Source organism: Silene latifolia, chromosome Y, assembly GCF_048544455.1.
Source record: "Silene latifolia isolate original U9 population chromosome Y, ASM4854445v1, whole genome shotgun sequence".
NCBI lineage: Eukaryota > Viridiplantae > Streptophyta > Magnoliopsida > Caryophyllales > Caryophyllaceae > Silene > Silene latifolia.
This window is the reverse complement of record NC_133538.1, coordinates 458,602,569-458,628,595: the sequence shown is the minus strand read 5'-3', so window position 1 is coordinate 458,628,595 and position 26,027 is coordinate 458,602,569. Positions and strand designations below refer to the sequence as shown.

General features: G+C 40.1%; 1 pseudogene; it reads right to left on the bottom strand.

Moving 5' to 3' along the window:
• LOC141632866 (pentatricopeptide repeat-containing protein At5g50280, chloroplastic-like) overlaps positions 1–26,027 on the bottom strand; it is a 39,479-nt pseudogene continuing 13,452 nt past the window's right edge.

Sequence of the window (26,027 nt, the reverse complement as noted above, 5' to 3'; positions counted from 1 at the left end):
TCATTGTCGTGCCGGAGCTGAGTTGTTATATACTCCCCACTTCTTCTTGTTCTTCCAGAACTCGTCTTTCTTACCTTTCTTTTTAGGCAAACCAAACTCACTCTTAACAATACCAAGTATGGCATTCTTGTCCCTCTTGTTCTTAATGGCAGCTTTGGCATCCAATATCCCTCTCAATTTCCGGTAGGATTCCGGGTCTGGTACTTGTTTATTCTTCACCATTTGCTTATGGTAGTAGAAAGCTGATACGTGCCTAATGTATAGTCTTTTTAGCCTATTTCAGCACGTATTTCTATGCATATTTATACTGTTTTTATGGTATTTTACCCCGAATTGGCTACTTTGGTGCATTTGTCCTTTTTGTAGGAATGATCGCGAAAGTAGTAGATCCGTACTCTTTTTCGTCCTTTTTGCATGCATTTAGAGGAGGCGGGATTGTATCAGAGTGAGATACTGCATTTGGAAGCGTCGTGGCACGCATTACGAGGCACTTAGACACAGACATGAGCTGAATTGGAGATACAGTTACTCGATCGAGCAGTTTACTACTCGATCGAGTGGTTTTTGCTCCTCTCGATGATCGATCGAGTGATTTTCACTCGACCCTAGCCCGCACAAAGAGCGTTGCTCGATCGAGCGTTTTCCACCCGATCGAGTAGTTGTTCTTTGAAGAGTTGGTCGATCGAGTGGTTTTAATCCACTCGATCGAGTGGTTTCATTAGTTATGGGCTTTAAACAGCCCGTGAGTTGTTTTTTCTCGCTAAACTTATTTTTGTTTGCTATTTAAGCACGCATTACTAGGTTAATTAGGATTATCTTTCATACTATCAAACTCTCTACTGTAAACTTAAGTACGTTGCTTTGCTTTTCTCTCTTTGTAACTTTTATTTGGGATTGCTTCACTCGGATTTCATGTTCTTTACGCCGGATTCGCTTGGATTGTAATTCCTTTCTCCTTTTTATTAATAATAATCATTTGGTTGCTTTAATTTCTTGTTTGTGCTACTATTCCTTTTTCCCTAATTTTCCTTATTGCAATTTATTGTTTATTCATTATGTTTTCTGCTGGGAATTTAATTGCTGTTAGTTTAATTAAGAATATGAGTAGCTAAACCCCTTTCATGTTGGGATTAGGGGATCTGCGGTAGAAATGTGATGATTTAGTGAATGAATTAGACGAATTAATTATGAGACCCTGTCACTATAGCAATTTAACTGTAATTTCCGACCTAGTTGAGTGCACGCTTCTATGTCACTCTTTAATCTGGCTAAAATTAATCCTGGATCGAAAGATTGGACTAAATAGGCCTGCTATAAACAGTGGACTACCCTAATGAGGACGAAAGTTAAGTTAGTGGTATTTTAGGATAGAAAGTGGACCGAAAGGACCTTTTAACATCCGTCTCACATCTAGTTCGTCTGAATCATTTTGGTGAGTCAGGACTACCGTAGTGAACCGAATTCCCGACATGTCCCTCTCTTCTTGATAGTTTAATCGTATTTTATTGCCTTTACTGCTCTTTATTTTACTTCTCTTCCTTTCAAACTTCGTGGTTTAGAACCAATTTCAAACAAACCCCCAATTGTTACCATAGGATTAGAATTAGACAGCTATAATTACATTACCTCCCTGTGGATTCGATACTCGACTGCCTCTACTACATTTTAGTTGAGACCGTTAGGTTTTATCTTTGATAGGGTTGCGATAGCCGTGTCAAATTTTGGCGCCGTTGCTGGGGAGGCAATTGTTCAATTTATTAGTTGTTTTATTTTTAGTCCTTTTACAGTTTAAGGAACACCCATTCCTTAGACTATTCTTATATCCTGGTTGTAGTTTCCTCTTATGCGCAGGTCACAGGGCGGTGAATTATTGCCTTACAATCCTGAGCTTGAGAAATCTCTGCACGAGTTGAGGCGATCACAAAGGGTATTACCGACAGAGGAAGAGCTAAGTCCTCTGTCAAGCTTTCACGAGAACGAGCTTTTCGAGGAAAATCCGCCTTCATCTCCAGTCTCTAATTCATCGACTGAGACAGTCACCTCTCCGGATTTTCTAGAAATGGCCGAAGAAGCAACCATTGCCAGTCATTCTGAACCGACAGCTGCAGATCTCTATAAGGGATTTGTACTACCGGGGGAGGCAAGAAAATTCGAGCCGAAGCCTGCTTATATCAACTTGATTGAGAGAAATCAATTCGGGGGAGCTGCAACTGAAGATGCAGCTCAGCACATGGAGACGTTTATTGATTACTGGTGCTCCATACCCCCTCCCACTGGCGTGACAGCGGATCAGATTAAAGAAACCATGTTTATTTTCTCACTCCGCGATGCTGCAAGGGAGTGGTATAGGGATTTGGACCGGGCTGCTCACGGTATCACTGACTGGAATTCACTGGCTTTAGCATTCTACAAGAAGTAATTTTCTGCATCAAAGACTATTGCCATTAGAGCTCAGATAACGAGCTTTAAGCAAGGGCCCGACGATAACTTTCACGAGGCATGGGTCCGCTTCAAGAAGTTGGTGCGAACCATTCCGCACCATGGGTTCGAAAAGTGGAGCTTATGCAATCAGTTCTATAACGGGCTGTATGACGATCAGAGGGCTATTTTGGATGCTGCAGCTAATGGCCGGTTCGCTGAGAATCTAGGAGAGACTAAGGGGTGGAAGATCATAGATGATTTGGCCACCCATAAAGCTGAATATGGGAACTCGAGAGGAAATCAAAGAAGAGCTGCTGAATCTTCTTCATTCTTTGCACTAGAGGCTCTCACGGCCCGATTTGATAAATATGAAGCGGGAGGAGCCTCGAAGGAAGGAATTTACCATGTAAATGCGTTCTTCGGTCACTTCAAATTGTAAGAGATGTGGAGAGAGGGCATGTTTGGACAATAACCGTCCCAATTCCTATGAGTCATGTGTTGCCTTCCAACACTACGGGTAAGAACAACTGTGATTACATTACGAGCCGAATGTCCATCCCAATTTGAGGTGGACTAGTCAGAATGTACTCAATCCCACTGCTCCTCCGAATCGGCAAAGCCAGTAGTATATTCCTCCACACAAGAATCAACAGGGCTATCAGAAACCTCCTTCTTTCAACCCTCCTAACCAAGGTGCGTCATCTTCTAGTGGGGTGAGTGAAATGGGTGAGCTAAAGTCTATGTTGCAGTCCATTTCAAAGCAATTGCAGCTAAATGATCAACAAAATCAACAGAAGGACGCGTCATTTAAGGCACTTGAGACTCAAGTTGCCCAACTTGCTGCAAATCAATCCTCCAGAAAGCAGGGTCATTTACCGACTTAAAATGAGAAGAACCCACATGAGACGGTAAACCTGATAGAATTGAGAAGCGGTCTTTCTTATGAGGGACCGGAAGTGCAAAAATCAGACCCTAGGGAAGCTATTGCGATGGTGAACGATGTATCGTCGAGAAAAAAGGGCTCACGACAAAGCAGTTACTCGATCGACTGAAGACTGATGTTCGATCGAGCAGAATTGAGGATGATAGTGGTCGATCGAGTGATTTTTCCATCGATCGAGTGAACAGGAGGAACAAACTGGTCGATCGAGTAGAATTTCTACTCGATCGAGTGAAGCAGATAATGAGGTTGGTCGATCGAGTGGAAAGTTTACTCGATCGACTGGTGTTGAAGAAGAAAGCGCTTTCGATTGATCAAGAAATTGGTCGATCGAGTAGTATTGATAACGGGAAGCTTATTCGAGAGCCTGCTAGTGCTCGTTTAAGCGAGAAATCACCGGAAAGACCTCGTTCGAGAGGTAAGAAGCGTCCAAAGGATACCGAACTTGCTCCGGAAGACACTTTGGAAGAGAAAAACAAGGGACTCGAGATACCTATTATGGTTCCCTTCCCGAGGCGGCTGCAGAATACCAAAGTTAATCAACAGTTTGGCAAATTTGTCGAACTTTTAAAGAGCTTGGAAGTCATCGTGCCGTTCACTGAATTGCTGACTAAGGTACCCTCTTATTTAAAGTTTATGAAGGAAATTTTAGCACGTAAGAGGACTATTAATGACAGTGAGACCGTAGCTTTGACTGAGGTGGGGTCAACCCTATTTCAAAATAAGTTACCCCTAAGCAATCGGACCGGTTAGTTTTTCAATTCTGTGTCATATCGGTATGCATTTGATTGATAACGCGCTATGCGATTTAGGCGCTAGCGTAAGTGTCTTACCTTTGTCTCTGGCTAAGAGACTTGGTTTGACAAAGCTGAGTTGCACCAACATGACTGTTCAGATGGCCGACCATAGTTTATCACGTCCATTAGGTGTAGTAGAAGACGTACCTGTTCAGATCGGGAAGTTCTTTATTCCCGTTGATTTTGTTGTCTTAGACATCCCCGAAGATGCACACACCCCTATTATTTTAGGGAGACCATTTTTGTCTCTCTGCCCGTGCGGTGATGATAGACGTCGGAGGGAAGACTTTGACCTTTCGGGTAGGGGATGAGGAGCCGATTTTTCATCGTCTAAGTTCGGAGGGCTCCCATGCAAGCTCAGCCTTGCAATGCCCTCTCTTCTATTGACCCTATTATTGACACTCCGGATGAAAATTTGGAGAAATGTCTTTGCTATTGTTAACCCTCCGCCTCGATCGAGAGCAAAAAGGAGGAAAGTTCGTCTGTTTTCCCCTGCCTGCAGGCATGGATGAAAGCAATAAAGGAGTTGTCAAAGGACGTTGTGCAATCGTTATCAATCAAATCGGAAGTAAGGATGCCAAAGAAGATGACAGAGGAGCAAGGACGAGTAAAGTTCGAACCTACGTGGATTGGAACTACATTCCTCCCCTTTGTTGCAAATGGTAATTCAAGCTCATGGAAATTAAAGAGGTCGGTCGGTGTTGCGAGGTGACGTCCTCGATCGAAGCCCACGAAGGGGCTACTAAAATTTGATGAGAATTAAACGGGGAAATGCCCCGTGTAACACATTGTAATAGATAATTTATTTGAATTTCTTTCGAATTTCTTCTATTGCGTTTTAATTAGGACAAATAGTTTTAGACAATTTTTAGCATAGACGTAAGACTATAGACTGTGCTTTTGCGTATTTGGTATTTTGGGAAACTCTTGGATGTGTTTTTATGCAGGTTTGGGGAAGTTTCACGCAATTCAAGAAAGAAAAGACGAAAATTCAAGAGCCTACAAGAGGGAAGTCCTCGATCGAGTACTTTCTGCACTCGATCGAGTGAAAATATGGTCGATCGAGTAATTTATTTACTCGATCGAGTAAAGCAAAAAGAAGGATTGGTCGATCGAGTAACTTTTTACTCGACCAAGCAGCTGGACCATAAAAGGGCTCGATCGAGTGATTTAAAACCACTCGATCGAGTGAAATGAGCAATGGATACGGGAGTTTTCTATCTTAAACTCTTTATTTCATACTTCATTTCATTTCACCCTAATTTCCATCTAACCCCTTCCCCTAATTGCGATTTAAACTCCCCCAAATCCCCATTTTCTTGCCCAAATCACCAAATCCGTCACCTACATTTCATTGCTTGCATATTAATCTTCAAAAGCCCCTTGATTTCCCCTCTATTTGTGTCCATTTTCGCGGTTTTAAAAAGGATTTAGGGTTTGCGGGTTTTTCGACTGAAATCCGCCATTGTTGCTTGTTTATTTGAGGATTATTTGCATTTGTAGGTTCATCATCATAAAGTAAGTGATTTCCATAACCTCTTGCATTTTAATTTCAATTACTTTGAATTTTATGAGGTGAAATTAAATTAGGGTTTCGAAAATCCATGTTAAGTCGAATTTCTCGACTTAATTGTGTTTGTATGCCTTAATTAGCTTGCCTGATGATCATATCCCAATTCCTCGCCGTTGTTGCTTGTTTAATTCGAAATTTGCGCAAGAATTCCGCGATTAGGGCTTCTAAGTCGAATTTTTCGACTGTCAGACGGTCTTTATGCTGCCATGCTTTGCTTAACTTCAGTTCTTGCTTACTGCTTTCGTTAATCGCTTTTTCCGTCCCCTATCGCCATTACATGTGTAAATTGTTGGGAATCTGTCTTGTGAGTCGGAATTTTCGACTGCTAGGAGTCTTACATGCTTTCATATGCAGTTTCTCATGCTGTTTTTAGTCTCCATTAGCAGTCATTACATTGTCACATTATCACCATTCACGTACTGCTATTTCGAAATTTCTGAGGAATTGTTGGAAATTGTTGCTGTAGGTCAAAATTTTCGACTGATAGGGGAGTGTATATGGTTTCACATGCTGTTTTTCTGTTGTTTTCGCCTCTGTTTACCATTGTTTTTCTCTCATACCCCCTCCCCTATGTTTTCAGGATGGAGTCGAGTACCTTACCTTCTGCCAGTACCACCTCCAGTCCACCTTTGAGCGAGTCAGTGGCCCCTGCTGTTGCCACTACCTCTGCCCTAGTCACCACTGCAGCTCCAGTTTTTCTTGTTTCAGCTGCAGGGACGGTTTTCGCTCCAGCTAGCTCAGCTGGAAGCCCAGTTCAGGCTGCCACTTCCACTTCAGCAGCCACCACGTGTACACCAGCCTCCACTTCGCACCGTGGATCGACTCACTGCGGGCTGCACCGCTTCGTAGCCGCTTTAGTCCCTTACACACGGTCCGAGAGCGGTCCGCCGCCTTGCGTTCCGAGAGATGGAGGTCGGGGTCGAGACGGTCTAGAGCCACGCCGACTCCTGTTGCCCCTACTCCATTTGATCACTTCCCACATTGCTTCCGCTTCTACTTTCGAGATCGAGTTCGAGGGGACACTTCCCTCGACTCTCACCCGGACTACCCGTATGTATTATTCGTCAATGCTTTACACCGCGATAAATTTTATAACCTCTTTGAAGTGTGAACATATGCCTTCCCGATTTTTAGACAAATCGGCATTAGAGAAACTCGGTATTTACGAGTCGATCCGTACCTTGCTACGGGTCACGGGGATGCCCTGGCCTCATTACCATGAGGGCCACACCTTCTTAGAGCCGAGCCTCGAGTTTCTCGGCTCTTTTACCTTCTCCCCAGACGCACATGAGACCGACCCCGACGGTCGTTCGGTCTCCTTCGGTTATTTAACTTAGGACCTTTCGGATGCCTCCGCAGTTTGGTAGTTTACTTGACCTCACCTCCTCGGGCGTGAAATCAGACTCGAGGAAGGTTTACAAACAGGTTTGGCGGTGCTTGGCCTGACCCGTTCCAGGAGCGAAAGCTCCACCAGTCCACCACCCCCCCGTCCGTTGTTTTCTCGACTCATGGGGAGCTCTATTTTCGGCCGAAAGGAGTCGAACAACATCACGAACCGCGAGCTCTCCATCCGGGCGGTTACACGAATGTCGATTGTGAGGGTCCTTTTACCTTCAACATTGCCTACCTCACCGCCCAAGCACCTCCACGACTGGGGGAAGAAGGAGACGGGAACCATTACTGCGGTGGCATAGCCACCATTCTTGCCCATCGTCTTTTCCCCGCCTGGTCACGTGACCTACGACCTCACGGAGAGAGGTTACCGAGTCCGGATGCCATGCTCTCTCGGCATCGTGGGCGACCCCGCACCACAAGACTTGGAAGATTGACGGCTCCTTGTCTGCCGACTTACCCTGCGACAGTCTCCCCGTCTTGAGCCCTTACCTACGGTGGTAAAGGGCCACCGTCTGCCTGCCTTGCCTCTACTTTACCTTCCACTCCAGCCTCGACCACCCTCGATGCACCACCGCCAAGAAGCGGCGAGTTGAGACCGGAGAGGGGTCTACACTGCAGGGAGTACCCACCTTCCACGGTTACTCCCGATCCGACCCCTACTCCCCCTTGTTACTACCACTCCTACTCCCGCCCCACCTCCCACCGACGGACCCGGACTCGATCGAGCGGTCTTTCCGGCTACTTTTAGACCACCTCCTCCCTTTGTAGCGCTGCGGTCCGGGACCAAGGGGGCGCAGTTTACGGTCCTGTTGATTAAGCTTGCAGAGCGTCGGCTCGTATGGAGAGGACTTAGCTTTGACTCTACACCCTCCGTACGAGTACCACTTGCGGAGACACGAGCACCGATCCCCGAGGGTTGGCCACACCCTTCCTTCTTCCAAGACCACCGAGGGGTACCCGGTGTCAGAGGACGAGGAGGAGAGCGAGGACCCAGAGGTGGCGGTGGAGAGAGCTCGCGCTGAGGAGCGGGAGAGGAGAGAGGAGGAGAGAGACCCGTTGTACCGGGGGAAGGAGATGGAGATGGCGACGACGACGACGAGTAGCTACTGGTCTACTCACTTCCCCAGTTTTCTGGCTGGTTTGGGGAAGTTCATGTTTTGTATGTTTTCTTACTCTTTTATTTTGTCTCCTTTATTTATTGCTTTTATTTTATTTATAGGTTGTATATTCCCGAGCCCCCATATTTCTGCTGGTGTATGCTGGAGGACAACGAGGGCGTTGTCCGTTTTGGTTTGGGGAGGGTATTGCATCCTTTTGAGTCTGCATCTGCATTTGTTTTGCATTCACGTTTACTTTTCAGCTTGCATTGTTCTTTATTTTCCATCAAAAATCCAAAAAAATTTAGAAAATTTCAAAAATTCAAAAAATTTCACGTTTATTTCTGCATATAGGTTGAGTCGGAATGGTAGATTCCCATGATGACAATGCACTATAACTTGTCAATTTACTTGAGCCTTGCACTTTATTGATAGTTTTTAGCTTTGTCATACGCATAATCTACGAATTTCTGTTCAAATATAAGCTGACTGTTTAGACTTGCCTATAAATTGACAAACTACTTAAAAATTCTGAGTTTTTAGAGCCACAACTGGTGACATTCATGACCAGTTCATTAGGAATTTTGAGTAGTACTCCTTGCATAGCATGTTCATCTCATTTGCACATTTATGACATTCAATTTCTTGTCAAATGCACATATTCGGGTTTGTGGTTGGTGTCACATGCAGGGAGGGTCTTGCAAATTTCCCTTTCTTATTACTTTACACCCATTTAGCTCCACATAAGCCAAAATTGCCTTTTGACCCATTAGCTACATCCCAAACTGAGCCTGCCTAGTCAAGCTAGTTAGTATGTTCTTCTGCGGTATATTTTTCCTTTTCATTTTGGTCCGTGTTTCTTGTTTTGGAGTTGGTGTAAGTATAGAGGAAGAAAGAAAGAAAAAAAAGAGTATTGAAAAAAAAAGGAGAAAAACATGAAAAAAAAAATGAAAAAAAATGAGGAATTCACGTGTACAGTGAACAAAAAAAAAGAAAAAGAAAGAAAAAAAAAAGAGATTGTGAAAATGAAAAAGAGTTGAGAAGATGTTCGAAGATGTACAATCGAAAAGGGTTGTTTGTTTCAGTTAGTTAATTCAGACGGTGTTTAAAAAAAGGAAGGTTTGTAACCGTCTAACTCCTCCGTTCTATTCCATATTTTTTGAGGAGATTGTGTTTTGAGTCTAGTGAGTTTTGTGCCAAACGAAGGGCACTTGTACTTAGTCTTTCAGTCAGTTGAGATCCGGATGGTTTCATTATGGTCCTGTTAGGAACTAGCTTGATGCTTTTACCTCCACATTTCCATAACTTGTTTTGCCTTTTCTCACCTGAACCTCACTATTCCCATATTATTTGCAAACCCTCGGCTGTGACGGACATTATCGGTTGGAATTTGTGCATTAGTGCTTGAATTGTCTTTCATTTTTGTTGCATGCATGCTATGTAGGTCGCAGTTAGGTGAGTGACTGTCTTTTCTTCTCTCTTTTACATATAACATTTGCCCTTTGCTTCATGAGAGAAGAGTGACCACGTGAGAGTCCAGTTTTGTTGGTCTTGCAAGGTCGATAGGTCAGCTATATTTCTGAACAGCTTATAATTCGTTTGCGTATTGACTGTTTAGCTTTAACTGTTAATTTTTGTTGCATTAAATTGGTTCAAGTCGACAAGTTAAGCTAGCTCTGAGTTATCATTTCTGTAACGCCCCGTAATTTCGGACCGTTAATATATTTCGGAAGTAATTTATTAATCAAATAAAATTTGATATTTAAGTATTTGAAGTAAAAATAATTCAAAGAAATATAATTTTATTATATTTTGAAGAAAAGTATTTATTTTGATAGTTTCGAAATGTTTAAAAATAGTTTAAACCGTGTAAAAACTTTTTATTTCGAAATAAGGGCATTTCGGGGAAAAATGACAACTCTATTGAAAATTGGTCAAACGATTTTGGAAATGGGTCGTATGAGTATTCAATTTTCTTGTAATCTCGTGTTTAAGAACTTTGTTCTTGTCGGAATTTGCATTTGACCAACGGTTTTAATTATTATCGAAACGAGCCAAAACCGACTCGTAAAATCCCGACTAAACCCGCACCTTTCCTCTCTTTCTCCCCTAACCCGCGGCACCCTCTTCCCCCTTTCCCATTTTTCTGATTTTTCTTTTCTTCCATCATCTTCTTCAATGTTCTAACATTCTAAACACCATTTTCAACAAAAATTCAAGCTAAAATCACCATAACTTCCTCATTTCTTGTCGGATTTTCACATAATTTATATTTCCGGAATCCTCTCGTCGAGATCTACAACCTAGTATGTTTTAATTTCAGTTTTCTTGAAGTTGTTTTAAGACGAATTTTGGCAAATTTCGGTATTTATACTTATTTATTGTGTTTTTATTGTTTATTTAGGTGAAGAATTGGAGGACGAGTTTGGGGACTCGTATATTGTCGAAGATAGCGGCTAGTTGCTTGTTAGGGTTTTGTTTTTAAGGTGCTAATTGCTCATTTTCTAGCTTAAGGTAACATATTTCGAGCTACTCGACGAATAATCGTCACATTCTTTGATTTTTGTATGTTTTTGTGATTTTTGTTTGAGTAGTTAATTTTCACATGTTAAAATGGGTTGCATGCATGTCTAATACATGTCTTTTGATAGTTTAAGTTAACATGTTAGTATTGGGAACGATTAATTAATGTTCAGACGATGTTAAAATGAACAAAAACGGAAAAATGGAGGAGTAGGGGTGGCGGCAAGCAGCCCATGGCAGGCCCACTGGCCGGGTCACTGTTGCTTGTTTCGCGGTTTTTCATGCAATATTTGTCAATTCGGGTTCATTAATGTTATAGTTAGTATAAGTTACATATGAATACACTTTTGAATTGAATCATATTAGTAGTAAAAATTATGTTAATGGTAAAAATTATGTTTATATTGGTAGTTGCATGTGTTAGGGTAGATTATAAAATGAAATTGTAATGATTAGGCTCAAAATGAATTTTATAGCGATAATTGTAATGTTTTGATGATTGTCCAAAATCGAGCCTTAGTCCCTTTGATCGATTCGATGTCGATTAATTGAGTGATTGGTCACCCAATTTAACCGTGCACTGCCGCAGGTGGGGTTCGGGTAAAAATTCGGTTGGATGAAATTTTATATGAATTGGATAATCGGCCTTTTTCTTGTTTTAGGCCATTTATCAAGTTTTTAGTTCACATGTATAGTTGGTTGAATTTAATAGTGTCTTATATTGTAGAAATGGCCCTAGATTCCCTGAAGCCTTTAATATTGTTAATATTGCTAGAAATGGTATTGGTATTAAATACTTTCTCGCAGGTTGTTGTGTTTGTCATAGATAGGTCTTTATAGTCTCTGACGAGTATATGTTCACTGCTTAATAGCCTTTGTGTTCCTGACTAGTGGGTTTATATCCAAGTTGGGGCATGACCTCGTTACTTATTTTGATAGTAAGTGGTCAACTTAAGTACTAGCCAACCCTTTGGTGGACTCCTTAGGGTACTCACTTTGTTTTAGAAAAATTGTGGGTCTTGGGTGCGGTGGTGTGTATCCGCATGTCTAGGTCTGCTTGTGATTTTAGGCTAGGGTTGTGTTGTGTCTTGGCCATGTTTTATTAATATTAACCGCTGAGCCAAGATACCGGTTCGATTACCTTCCCTACCTCGTGGTATAGACTCGAGTTACAGAGGGACTATTGACGGTACTAAGAACTTATGCCTGTCTTTGATATATTGCCCTTTCTTGTATGGTGATTTTATGAATTGTAATAGGTGAGATGTAAGCCGGTTACAATTGATAAAGTTTGGATTACTATTTGTTATATGTTTCACATGATAGTTTATTTTGGTCAGTTAGGGGGTCATAGGTTGGACTACTTGATAATTAAATTGTTTATCATGTTGTTTACATGTTTTATTACATGTTATATTAAATATGACGTTTCGTGGCTGGGAGGACTCGAAGTTACTCCCCACTGAATTGTGGCTTTCGTGTTTGTATAAAATGCGATTGTGAGTTGAAGATTTAGGTGGGGTCACGGGGCGAGCTAGTGAGCATAAGGAACCTTGGACCTAGTTTGGCTATTCTTATAGTAAACCTTTTAACCTTTGGTTTTGTATATATTTTGAAGGGACATATGTCTCCCTTTTCTATTTTGGTTTGTATCATTATATCCCCATGTCTTTAGCGTGGTTATGTAAATTAGTTTATTAGCTTTTGCAGGTTTTGGCACTCTTAAATTTGGAGATGTTTGTGAATGGTTTAGGAAAAGTTTTAAAAATTACAGGTTTTGTCTAGTTGAACCAATTACAAACATATCCTACCAGTTTTTCTGTAGATTTTACGTGTTTAATTATCGCGTTATTTAAGGGTGTCACAGTTGGTATCAGAGCTTGTTGCTCCCGACGCACGTTTGTGCACCCCACTTAAAAATCACTTGACCTTTAAATAATGAACTTGAGAGATGGGTAGGATGGGTAGATTTAGGATTTTATGTGGTAGTCTGTTTGTGATTGCTAATTGATAGGTACTAATTAATTTTCTCTTTTGTAAGATGGCTCCGCCAAGAAGAATTGATGATGCTCTTTTATTAGTTCTTACTCAAATTCTCCAAAATCAACAAAATCAGCAGAATCAACAAGCTCCTCTTCCCCCGCCTGCTGAGGGTACTCCAGGCACCTATACTTGGGTGGCTAACCAATTAACCCGAATCAACACTCCCACTTATGGTGGAGAGATTGATCCAGCTGCTCTTACAGGGTGGTTTCGGGAGTTGGAGAAAAGCTTTACGTTGTATGATGTTAAGGAGGAACATAAAGTGAAGCTAGCCTCTCATTTCCTAGTTCGAGAAGTAGATCGGTGGTGGTCCATGACTGGGCCTACCGTTTCAGCTGAACCGGGATTTGACTGGGTACGTTTCAAGGAATTAGTGGAGGCCCGATTTTATCCGCAAGAACTTAAGCAGCAGAAGTTGAAAGGATTCATGGAATTAAAACAAGGAAGCCTTCCTGTTCAGGCCTTCACCGATAAATTCAATGAGTTGGCTCATTATGCAACTAGATTGGTGAAGGATGACAACGAAAAAGCCTTCTTTTATCTTGAAAAGCTCTCTCCTAAAATCAAAAGTATGGTCCGCCGAGACTCCACTAGCTTTGTTTCAATTTATAATGATGCTTTATGGGCTGAGAACTCCCTAAAAGACATTGAAAATGAAGCTCATGCAACCAGTTCTAATCTTGGCAAGAGGCCTTTATATCCATCTTCTAGGCCCTTTACTCCTTCACCTAGGTTCACCTCTTCTCCCTCAGACTCGAACAAGAGGAGATTTGTTTCTACTGTGCAAGCTAACCGGGGTGGTCAATCTTCAGCTTTTAATGACAATAAAGGTACTAAAGACCGAGTGTGTTATAACTGCAAGAAACCAGCACATCCTGGGAAATGCTTTGTTGATCCTATCATATGCTTTTCATGCAACAAACCGGGCCACAAGGCCAATGTTTGCCCGGAAAGGAAGGTGACGGCTCCTACTACTCCTGCCGCCCCAGTGAGGCCTGTGAGGCCGAAGGGTCGGATTTTTGTCATGAGTCGAGCGGAAGCTGAGGCACATCCTGATATCATTACTGGTACATTTTCTATTTTTGATGTTCCTTGTTTGGTACTATTTGATACGGGTGCCTCTTTATCTTTTATTTCAATGAAACTCTCCGATAAGTTATCACTTGAATCATCACAAGAAGAAAGCACATCTATATCCTTACCCTCTGGTGATGTCTTTTCCTGTTCTAAAATCTATCCTGAAGTCCCTATTTCTATTGCGGGATCTATATTTCCAACAAATCTTTTCCAATTTCCGCTTGAAGAATTTGATGTCATTTTGGGCATGGATTGGTTACATACTTATCATGCTCGATTTGAATGTCGAGATCGGAAAATAATTCTTACAAGCCCTTCAGGTCACCGTGTGTCTTATCAAATGGTTAAAAGACAAACCGGTACTAAATTAATTTCTTCTATGAAGTTTGTCAATGCGATGAAAAAGGGTCATCAAGCCTTCCTATGTATGGTGACTCCTTCTGATTCTTCCTCTCTACCTCCTAAAGAGAATGTTCCTATAGTATGTGAATTTCTCGATGTTTTTCCTGATGAGCTACCGGGAATTCCTCCTGAAAGGGAAGTTGAATTTGCTATTGATCTTATTCCTGGTACCGGCCCTATTGCTAAAGCTCCTTATAGGCTGGCACCGTCTGAAATGAAAGAGTTGAAGACTCAACTGGATGATTTGATTGTCAAAGGTTTTATTCGACCTAGCTCTTCACCTTGGGGTGCTCCTGTTCTCTTTGTAAGAAAGAAGGATGGATCTATGCGATTATGCATAGATTATCGTGAACTCAACCGGGTTACTATTAAGAATAAATATCCTCTTCCTAGGATTGATGATCTTTTTGACCAACTCCGAGGTGCTTCTACTTTTTCTAAAATTGATCTTCGTTCGGGCTATCATCAAATTCCAGTCCGAGAAGCTGACATTCCTAGAAAGCGCCTTGACGAGATATGGTCATTTCGAGTTTACGGTGATGCCATTCAGATTGACCAATGCTCCAAAGAAGTATTCATGGATCGGATGAACCGTACTTTCAGAGAACACCTCGACAAATGCGTTGTAGTGTTCATTGATGACATCTTGATCTATTCTAAATCTGAAGAAGAACATGTCCAACACCTTCGTGCTATTTTGGAGATTCTGCGCCGTGAAAAATGGTATGCTAAATTCTCCAAATGTGAATTCTGGTTACCTAAAGTGACCTTCCTTGGGCACGTCATTTCAAAAGAGGGCGTTATGGTAGATCCTGCCAAAATTGAAGCCGTTGTTGATTGGAAAAGTCCAACCAATGTTTCTGAAATCCGTAGTTTCCTTGGCTTGGCGGGTTACTATTGGCGATTTGTGAAGGATTTTTCAAAAATTGCTAGGCCGATGACTCGATTCTTTGAAGAAAGAGTCTAAATTTGTGTGGTCCGAAGAGTGTGAAAATGCCTTCCGGGAATTGAAAAAGAGGTTGACTACCGCTCCGGTGTTGACCTTACCGAAAGAAGGAGTGGACTTTGATGTTTCTTGTGATGCTTCTAAGTATGGTATAGGTTGTGTCTTGATGCAAAAAGGGAAAGTCATTGCGTATGCCTCTCGTGACTTAGAGTTCATGAAGTTAACTACCCGACTCATGATCTTGAATTAGCTGCGGTGGTGCATGCTTTAAAGATTTGGAGACACTACCTCATTGGAGTTCATTGCAACATCTACACCGACCACAAGAGCCTGAAATATCTCTTTACCCAAAAAGAGCTGAACATGAGACAAAGAAGATGGTTAGAATTGGTGAATGACTATGATGCCGATCTAATTTATCACGAAGGAAAAGCTAATGTGGTGGTGATGCTCTTAGCGAGAAAATCTGTCATTCTTTGAATTCTTTTCAGAATTACCTCCTGAACTTGCTTTAGAACTTCAAAAATTAGGAGTAAGCCTTGTAAAAAGGGGCTCTCATCATCTTGATGCCATGTCAGCTGAACCTGACTTCTACCGTGAGATCCGTGCTTGCCTTCCTGATGATCCTACTTTCAAATCCATTCGAGCTAAAATTCAACTTGGGCAAGCTAAGGATTGTAAGATTGATGATGATGGGTATCTTCGTTATCATGGTAAAATCTATGTTCCAGTGCGGTGATTTGAGAAAAAGAGTTCTTGATGAAGCACACCTTTCTCCTTACTCCATTCATCCAGGAGGTACCAAAATGTACAAAGATTTGAGATTGCAATTCTGGTGGCCTAGGATGAAGATTGAAGTTATGGAGTATGTCAAGTAAATGCCTCACTGTCGAAAGTAAAGATAGAGCATCAAAAGCCCGGGGTTTGCTTCAACCCTTGGATGTTCCTCTTTGGAAATGGGAGTCTATTTCCATGGATTTTGTGATGGCTTTACCCAGGACTTCCACTGGGAAGAATGCTATTTGGGTGGTTGTGGACCGATTGACTAAATGTGCTCGGTTTATTCCTATCAAAGAGACCTGGAGTTTAGAAGTTCTATTTGGTGCCTATGTGAATGAAGTAGTGCGCTATCATGGGGTTCCTAAAGATATAGTTTCGGATCGAGATCCTCGATTTTGTTCTCGTTTCTGGACTGCATTACAGAGAGCCTTGGGTAGTAAACTACTGATGAGCACTGCTTTTCACGCCGCCACTGATGGTCAAACTGAGAGAACAATTCAAACTTTAGAGGATCTTCTTCGTGCCTGTGCTTTAGATTTCCAAACTTCTTGGGAGAAATGTTTACCTCTGGTTGAATTCTCTTACCACAACAGCTATCAAGCCTCCATTGAAATGGCACCATATGAAGCTCTGTATGGTAGAAAATGCCGTACTCCAGTCTGTTGGGATCAAACCCAAAATGTTCCAATGTTAGGACCTGATTTGGTGACCGAGTCCATTGAACAAGTTAAGATCATTCGGGAGCGGATGAAGGCCGCTCAGGACCGTCAAAAATCATATGCTGATGTCCGTCGTCGACCACTTTCCTTTGAGGTTGATGATCAAGTATTCCTTAAAGTGTCACCTATGAAAGGGGTGAAACGGTTTGGCGTTAAAGGGAAGCCGAGCCCTAAATATATTGGACCTTTTCGGGTGATTGAAAAGATTGGTCCCCGCTTACCGTTTAGAATTGCCCCAAACCGAGCAAGGTTCACAATGTCTTCCATGTTTCTCGGTTGAGAAAGTACATTAGTGACCCTAGCCATATCATCCAAGAAGAGATTCTTGAATTGGAGCCTAACTTGGCGGTTGAAGAAAGGCCAATTCGGATTCTTGAAAAAGCCAATAAGCAACTTAGGAGCAAAGTTGTACCTTTAGTCCGAGTTCTTTGGCGTTGTGGAAATGTCGAAGAAGAGACTTGGGAGACTGAAGCTTCTATGTTAGCTAAATATCCTGAATTATTCTCGTAAGGTATTCCTTTTCTTACTCTTTTTCCGAGTTACTAAGCCGTGTTTAATCATAATTAGTAAAGATATTATTCTTATTATAGAACTTTAAGCTAAAATTTTGAAAATTCTTTTATGATTTTTAATGGTTTTAACATTAGTGAATGTTAAATCTCGTTGTTGGTGACGTCCCAATAATGGGTTTTCTCATTTATTGGTGTAGAAATATTTTTATATCTTGATATGAATGTGGATGTTCTTGTCTGATCAACGAGAGTATCACCGTTTCATTGAAAAGATACCTATATTTTCTTATGATTATATTATTAAGATGTATATTATAATTTCTCCTTCTAAGTTTCGAGGACGAAACTTTTTAAAAGGAGGGGTGATTGTAACGCCCCGTAATTTCGGACCGTTAATATATTTCGGAAGTAATTTATTAATGAAATAAAATTTGATATTTAAGTATTTGAAGTAAAAATAATTCAAAGAAATATAATTTTATTATATTTTGAAGAAAAGTATTTATTTTGATAGTTTCGAAATGATTAAAAATAGTTTAAACCGTGTAAAAACTTTTTATTTCGAAATAAGGGCATTTCGGGGAAAAATGACAACTCTATTGAAAATTGGGCAAACGATTTTGGAAATGGGTCGTATGAGTATTCAATTTTCTTATAATCTCGTGTTTAAGAACTTTGTTCTTGTCGGAATTTGCATTTGACCAACGGTTTTAATTATTATCGAAACGAGCCAAAACCGACTCGTAAAATCCCGACTAAACCCGCAACTTTCCTCTCTTTCTCCCCTAACCCGCGGCACCCTCTTCCCCCTTTCCCATTTTTCTGATTTTTCTTTTCTTCCATCATCTTCTTCAATGTTCTAACATTCTAAACACCATTTTCAACAAAAATTCAAGCTAAAATCTCCATAACTTCCTCATTTCTTGTCGGATTTTCACATAATTTATATTTCCGGAATCCTCTCGTCGAGATCTACAACCTAGTATGTTTTAATTTCAGTTTTCTTGAAGTTGTTTTAAGACGAATTTTGGCAAATTTCGGTATTTATACTTATTTATTGTGTTTTTATTGTTTATTTAGGTGAAGAATTGGAGGACGAGTTTGGGGACTCGTATATTGTCGAAGATAGCGGCTAGTTTCTTGTTAGGGTTTGGTTTTTAAGGTGCTAATTGCTCATTTTCTAGCTTAAGGTAACATATTTCGAGCTACTCGACGAATAATCATCACATTCTTTGATTTTTGTATGTTTTTGTGATTTTTGTTTGAGTAGTTAATTTTCACATGTTAAAATGGGTTGCATGCATGTCTAATACATGTCTTTTGATAGTTTAAGTTAACATGTTAGTATTGGGAACGATTAATTAATGTTAGACGATGTTAAAATGAACAAAAACGGAAAAATGGAGGAGTAGGGGTGGCGGGCGAGCCCATGGCAGCCCACGGCTGGTCCACGGGCGCCCGGTCAGCCCGTTGCTTGTTTCGCGGTTTTTCATGCAATATTTGTCAATTCGGGTTCATTAATGTTATAGTTAGTATAAGTTACATATGAATACACTTTTGAATTGAATCATATTAGTAGTAAAAATTATGTTAATGGTAAAAATTATGTTTATATTGGTAGTTGCACGTGTTAGGGTAGATTATAAAATGAAATTGTAATGATTAGGCTCAAAATGAATTTTATAGCGATAATTGTAATGTTTTGATGATTGTCGAAAATCGAGCCTTAGTCCCTTTGATGATTCGATGTCGATTAATTGAGTGATTGGTCACCGCAATTTAACCCGTGCACTGTCGCAGGGGGTTGCGGGTAAAAATTCGGTTGGATGAAATTTTATATGAATTGGATAATCGGCCTTTTTCTTGTTTTAGGCCATTTATCAAGTTTTTAGTTCACATGTATAGTTGGTTGAATTTAATAGTGTCTTATATTGTAGAAATGGCCCTAGATTCCCTGAAGCCTTTAATATTGTTAATATTGCTAGAAATGGTATTGGTATTAAATACTTTCTTGCAGGTTGTTGTGTTTGTCATAGATAGGTCTTTATAGTCTCTGACGAGTATATGTTCACTGCTTAATAGCCTTTGTGTTCCTGACTAGTGGGTTTATATCCAAGTTGGGGCATGACCTCGTTACTTATTTTGATAGTAAGTGGTCAGCTTAAGTACTAGCCAACCCTTTGGTGGACTCCTTAGGGTACTCACTTTGTTTTAGAAAAATTGTGGGTCTTGGGTGCGGTGGTGTGTATCCGCATGTCTAGGTCTCCGCAGATTTTAGGCTAGGGTTGTGTTGTGTCTTGGCCATGTTTTATTAATATTAACCGCTGAGCCAAGATACCGGTTCGATTACCTTCCCTACCTCGTGGTATAGACTCGAGTTACAGAGGGACTATTGACGGTACTAAGAACTTATGCCTGTCTTTGATATATTGCCCTTTCTTGTATGGTGATTTTATGAATTGTAATAGGTGAGATGTAAGCCGGTTACAATTGATAAAGTTTGGATTACTATTTGTTATATGTTTCACATGATAGTTTATTTTGGTCAGTTAGAGGGTCATAGGTTGGACTACTTGATAATTAAATTGTTTATCATGTTGTTTACATGTTTTATTACATGTTATATTAAATATGACGTTTCGTGGCTGGGAGGACTCGAAGTTACTCCCCACTGAATTGTGGCTTTCGTGTTTGTATAAAATGCGATTGACAGGTTGAAGATTTAGGTGGGGTCACAGACGAGCTAGTGAGCATAAGGAACCTTGGACCTAGTTTGGCTATTCTTATAGTAAACCTTTTAACCTTTGGTTTTGTATATATTTTGAAGGGACATATGTCTCCCTTTTCTATTTTGGTTTGTATCATTATATCCCCGTGTCTTTAGCGTGGTTATGTAAATTAGTTTATTAGCTTTTGCAGGTTTTGGCACTCTTAAATTTGGAGATGTTTGTGAATGGTTTAGGAAAAGTTTTAAAAATTACAGGTTTTGTCTAGTTGAACCAATTACAAACATATCCTACCAGTTTTTCTGTAGATTTTACGTGTTTAATTATCGCGTTATTTAAGGGTGTCACAATTTCCGTTCCATTAGTTTAGTTTTGAGTTTACTCGAGGGCGAGTAAAGGTTCGGTTTGGGGAGATTTGATACGTGCCTAATGTATAGTCTTTTTAGCCTATTTCAGCACGTATTTCTATGCATATTTATACTGTTTTTATGGTATTTTGCCCCGAATTGGCTACTTTGGTGCATTTTGTCCTTTTTGTAGGAATGATCGCGAAAGTAGTAGATCCGTACTCTTTTTCGTCCTTTTTGAATGCATTTAGAGGAGGCGGGATTGTATCAGAGTGAGATACTGCATTTGGAAGCGTCGTGGCACGCATTACGAGGCACTTAGATGCAGACATGAGCTGAATTGGAGATACAGTTACTCGATCGAGCAGTTTACTACTCGATCGAGTGGTTTTTGCTCCCTCTGATGATCGATCGAGTGATTTTTCACTCGACCCCTAGCCTGCACAAAGAGCTGTTGCTCGATCGAGCAGTTTTCCAGCCGATCGAGTAGTTGTTGCTGAAGAGTTGGTCGATCGAGTGGTTTTAATCCACTCGATCGAGTGGTTTCGTTAGTTATGGGCTTTAAACAGCCCGTGAGTTGTTTTTTTTTCGCTAAACTTATTTTTGTTTGCTATTTAAGCACGCATTACTAGGTTAATTAGGATTATCTTTCATACTATCAAACTCTCTACTGTAAACTTAAGTACGTTGCTTTGCTTTTCTCTACTGTTACTTTTATTTCGGGATTGCTTCACTCGGATTTCATGTTCTTTACGCCGGATTCGCTTGGATTGTAATTCCTTTCTCCTTTTTATTAATAATAATCATTTGGTTGCTTTAATTTCTTGTTTGTGCTACTATTCCTTTTGCCCTAATTTTCCTTATTGCAATTTATTGTTTATTCATTATGTTTTTCTTTGGGAATTTAATTCTTTGTTAGTTTAATTAAGAATATGAGTAGCTAAACCCCTTTCATGTTGGGATTAGGGGATCTGCGGTAGAAATGTGACGATGTAGTGAATGAATTAGACGAATTAATTATGAGACCCTGTCACTATAGCAATTTAACTGTAATTTCCGACCTAGTTGAGTGCACGCTTCTATGTCACTCTTTAATCTGGCTAAAATTAATCCTGGATCAAAAGATTGGACTAAATAGGCCTGCTATAAACAGTGGACTACCCTAATGAGGACGAAAGTTAAGTTAGTGGTATTTTAGGATAGAAAGTGGACCGAAAGGACCTTTTAACATCCGTCTCACATCTAGTTAAATCGAATCATTTGGTGAGTCACAGGACTACCGTAGTGAACCGAATTCCCGACATGTCCCTCTCTTCTTGATAGTTTAATCGTATTTTATTGCCTTTACTGCTCTTTATTTTACTTCTCTTCCTTTCAAACTTCGTAGTTTAGAACCAATTTCAAACAAACCCCCAATTGTTACCATAAGATTAGAATTAGACAGCTATAATTACATTACCTCCCTGTGGATTCGATACTCGACTGCCTCTACTACATTTTAGTTGAGACCGTTAGGTTTTATCTTTGATAGGGTTGCGATAGCCGTGTCAAAAGCCCTTTTGAAATCACGAACACGTAAAAAGGCATATGTTGTGCGGAAGCGATACGGAGTAGATGCAAAAATAAAAGACACACAAGATTTACGTGGTTCATTATCGATGTGATAGTTACATCCACCAGGGCGAGGGAGAATAATTCACTATGTCGGGAGAATTACAGATTACAAAAGATGAGCACTGAGTTTTTCTAGATCTGCCTCTTAAAACTCTCAATGTTTGCCTCACAAATCTCTCCGTCAAGAATAACTAAATTAGGGTAGTGTTTATATATTAAACTACCCTAATAAAGATTAATCTAATTAGGAAATAAATAAACAAAACTTAATAAACGAAAGGATGGAATTCAAAAATCCCACGTATAATGACCAAAACCAATTAAACTTGGAAAAAGTGTGGGACGCCAGTAATTTCCAATACCAAGGCCAAAATCACGTAGCAACAACAAAGCACCAGCATTATCCACGACCTGCAGATACACACAAGCTGCTCGCCCGTGTAGTGGCCTCTTCGTTACTTCTTTTATTCGCTAGTCTATTTTATCACACCGTAATCAAACTCCGATATAATTCATATGCGACATACGAGTCACATACTAACAACATATATAATTGTGCTATATGTATTGGAATCGGGTTTCAGATTGAGAGCAACCATCTCATTCACCAGCTGTGGGATCTTCAGTTCTTGCCCTCCTCTACCATACGCGTTTATCAGCATATTATAGGTCATAACAGTTGGCTCGTAACCAAGTTTCCTAAATTCAAAAATCACATATCATGCTTCAGCGTAGTGATACCTGTCGAAGTGAGTACCAAAAATAATATTTATAAATTCCGAACTACAACTAGCAAGCGGTAGTAAGGGTCGATCCGCAGGGAGGTAGGGAGATTATAGTTGCTTTTAATTTTAGTCTAACGGTAACAATGAGGGGGGGTTTGATGTGAATTATAACTAAGTCTAATCACATAAACTAAATAAACAAATAATAGAAGCAAAAGATGTAAACAATGATAAAAGAAATGCTAAGACGGTCGGTTCACTATAGCTGCGATGACACATAATCCTAGGTAAGTCCGAAATACAGTCGTGTAGGATGGGTAAAACAAGTCCTCTCGGTCCAAGTTAACTAGTAGCTCCTTTCGGCCTATGCTACCAGTCCCTAAGTCTCACTAATGCTAGCTCTCGCCCCGATTAGTGATTCCTAAAGCCTAAATTACATTATCTCTCGATCTCAGCATTTTAGTCGTCTTAATTCATTAATTAATGCCATTCCCTATCTCTCGATCTATGGGTTGGTCAAAACTAAGCATCTAACAAGTCTCTTCTCGGTCTCATTGTTAAAAAATTGCACTTAACGAAACAAACGAATGCTAATCAGACACGAAGTCGGTCGATCGACCGACTACCCGATCGATTGACAAATGGCTCGATCGATCGACTAGTTAAGCCGTCGATCGACCATGCCCTAATTCGGGTCACCTATTCTAATGCCATCTACGCCATAGATCCCCTACATCTTAGCGGAAGAGTTAGCTACTCATACTGGAATTAATAATGATAACGAAATCGAAGATGCAAATAATGTAATTCATAATTAAATTAAATAAACAAGAAAAAAACCGCATAAAAGAAGGAATTAGGGCTTAGGGATTCTAACTAATCAATTCTAATCTATAAAGAAAGAACAAATTCAGAGCAAGAATTACCAGAAATAAGGAAAGCAGGAAGAACAAACCCGGATGCAAAGAAGAACTTTATTGAAGTACTTAAGAAAACCGTAAACTAGGTATGATAAATCTGAATCCCTAATATGAATGAATAAAACTAAGCTAATGAATGATAGATCCGTCAAGCAGCAGGTAAAGTTACGTTATATAGGAAAAATAACGTAACCTATTCCTAAACCTAATTATAATGGGCTTCCTCGTCTTTTAATTTGCGCGTCAGCTCGTGGGGTGGTCGATCGACCACCTGGACCAGTCGATCGACCAAGAGTGCTGTACAGTAATGCATTCTGACGAATTCTGTAGCGCGCACCGATCTTAAAACAGCTGCCATTTCTTCGTTACTTGTTCAAATCAGGCGTTCTATGCAGCGTTGGAAAGCTAGGAGGATAAGCTTTCACCTATTGGAATCACTCGATTATCCGATGTAAAACTCGAGATATAGCCATCTGAATAAGGCTGCAATGTTGGGAAGCATTCTGACAGTCTATAGACCATATAGGTCAGTCTATAGACTGCTGTAGCTGGTAATCCGCTTCTAAAACTCTCGCAAATATGTCTTTTAGGCCTTGAAATGCGCACCAAGTTCATCACTCGAGTCACTATTCCATGTCAAATGCAATGCTAAGTACTCGGGGACGGATTTGGCTCTTTTCCCGCTGGATTCTTCACATTTCTGCAATATTATACAAAAACACGAAAGTAGACGGAAATAAGGAAAATAGTAGCATAAACTACATATTTGAGCTCTGAAATGCGTGTAAAATAGGGTGTAAAACATCATATTTAGGACACGCATCAAAATTCCCCAAACCAAACCCTTACTTTTCCCCAAGCAAGAACTAGACTCGATCCTAAAACCTAATTGGAACGATTTCATCCTCAGAGCGAAATGCAAACTGAAAAGCCTAAACCAGTTTAATGCAACAAATAACAATCAATTACCAATATGAATCATGCAAACGAGTTATGTAGTCGTCAAAAACTGCTGAACCGTCAACTATATAGACTTATCATTTTGGACTCTCACGGGTCGCTCATATCACTCAATGAATACGGGTGAGTATATGTAAAGATAGAAAGAAGTAATATTGTAATGACTCTCACCTAACTACGACTTATAAGAACATGCCTGCAATCTAATATGAAAATAATGTCTACAACCGTACATATGCATTCCAACCAAACAGATGACCATGACACATGCCGAGGTAAATATGGATATGTGAGTTAATGGGTAAGAAAAGGCAAAACAATTATGGGAATGTGGAGGTATAGGTGATCAAGCTAGTACCTAAACAAAACCATATGACAACATCCAACTTCTTGCTCAAGATTTTCAATAAAATCAGTGCTAATTATCAAGCACCAAACTCACAATCTCCAATAGATGTAACTCCCCAAATGATATAAATACAACATGGGAGTATAAATCACCAACTCATAACAATTGTAGCATGTGATTTTCGAAGTTCTCTTTCACTACTGCAGTCCACAGTCGATCGACCAATGTAGCCGGTCGATAGAGTGAATTTTTTTCGAATCTCTTTTTTCCTTTTCGTATTCTGTTTTTTTTTCTTTTTCTTCCTTCCCTTTTTCACCATTTCGCCAACATCTCAATAAGGAGTAAAATAACCAAACCGCAATAAACATATTCCCAAAAACTAAGACTACTAGCTTGACAAAGACAGGCTAAATATAGGATGTAGTTAAGGGACAAAAGGCTAAATTTGGCTATGAGGGGTTTATGGGCAAAAATGAGAAAAAAGGACCTCTACCACATGTGTCAACAAACCACAAACCAAATGCATATAGGTATTAAGTAGATCAAGTTCATATTTATGCAAATTAATGTAACATGTCTCATAAGGAGTACTACTCACAATCCTAGATAAACTGGTCAAGAATGACACCAGTTATAAGCTCTAAACCTCAGAAAATGATGTAGTTTGCCAAAAATCTAATTCAAGTCTCAGGGTTCAGCAAGAAATTTAACGAAAACTCGTAGACTATGCATATATGATTCTACTAATAACATGTCAATTTAGCATGGCTTAGGCATAAACAGATGAAAATGTAATGTCATCATTGAAATACTACCGATCCGACTCGACCTACATGCTAAAATAAACGTGAAAATTTTGAATTTTTGAAAATTTTCAATTTTTATGGATTTTTGTATATATATATAGGAAAATAAAATAATGCAAGCAGAAATGCAATAAACGTGAAACAGAAATGCAATAAAATATATGAATGCGACGCAAAACCCTTCCCCAAACCAAATCACACAATGTCCCCATTGTGCAAAATCATGTAAAAGAAACAAAAGGGAAATGGGATTTTTGCGATAAATAACTAAATAAGACATGAAATTAAACTCGGAAACTCACAAGACTTTAAGCGCGCAAAAGGAAACCTCCCCAAACCAGTGTGAGCTAAGAGG